Source organism: Mesitornis unicolor, unplaced genomic scaffold (assembly GCF_000695765.1).
Source record: "Mesitornis unicolor isolate BGI_N332 unplaced genomic scaffold, ASM69576v1 scaffold10203, whole genome shotgun sequence".
Lineage (NCBI taxonomy): Eukaryota > Metazoa > Chordata > Aves > Mesitornithiformes > Mesitornithidae > Mesitornis > Mesitornis unicolor.
The window spans coordinates 9,285-10,350 of NW_010175297.1; the positions used below are offsets into that span (position 1 = coordinate 9,285).

Genomic DNA, 1,066 nt, shown 5'->3' on the forward strand with positions numbered 1-1,066 from the left:
CCTTTCAGTAAAGAAATTCCGCCCAATATCCAATCCAAACCCCCACTGGCGCAACTTCAGGCCATTATCCCTTATCCTATCACTACCTACCAGGGAAAAGAGCCCAACCCCAGCTCACTACAACCTCCTTTCAGGCAGTTGTAGAGGGCAATAAAGTCTTGCCCTCAGTCTCCTCCAGACCAAACAACCCCAGTTCCCTCAGCCACTCCTCGTAATTCATGTTCTCCAGACCTTTGCCAGCTTCATTGCCCTTCTCTGGACACACTGCAGCACTTCAATGTCCTTTTTATAGTGAGGGGCCCAAAACTGAACATTATTCGAGGTGCAGCCTCACTGCCCTGGGTACAGGGGCAGGATCACTGCCCTGCTCCTGCTGGCCACACTATTTCTGATACAAGCCAGGATGCTGTTTGCCTTCTTGGCCACCTGGGCACACTGCTGGTTCATGTTCAGCCGTTGTTAACCAATACCCCGGGTTATTTTCTGCCTGGCAGCTCTGCAGTCACTCATCCCCAAGCCTGCAGCACTGCATAGGGTTGCAACCCAACTGCGGGACTGGGCACTTGGCCTTGTTAAGCCTCGTGCAATTGGCCTCAGACCATCAATCCAGCCTGTCCAGGGCCTTCTGTAGAGCCTGTCTACCCTCAACCAGATCAACACTCCTACCCAACTTGGTGTCATCTACAAACTTACTGGGGAAGCACTTTATCCCCTCTTACAAATCATCGATAAAAGTATTAAACAAATGTCCCCAGTACTGAGCTCTAGAGAACACCACTTGTGAGTGGCCACCAACTGAATTTAGCTCCATTCACCAGAACTCTGTGCTTGGCCATCCAGCCAGTGTTTTACCCTGCAAAGAGTGCATCCATCCAAGTGATGCCCAGCCAGCTCTTCCAGGAGGGTACTGTGGGAGATGTGTTAGGCCTTTAACTAAAGTCCAGGCAGACAACATCCACAGCCTTTTCCTCATCCACTAAGCAGGTCACCTTGTCATATAAGGAGATGGTATGAAGTTTAACAAGACCAAGTGCGGGGTTGTGCACCCCATGCAGTGCTGCAGACT

General features: G+C 50.8%; 1 protein-coding gene across 1 annotated transcript in view; it reads left to right on the forward strand.

The window, feature by feature from the left end:
- The window catches only part of GBA2 (glucosidase, beta (bile acid) 2), a gene marked incomplete at its 5' end in the record, with an annotated part of 13,068 nt that overhangs the window by 5,998 nt on the left and 6,004 nt on the right, over positions 1–1,066 (forward strand). The window lies entirely within an intron of this gene.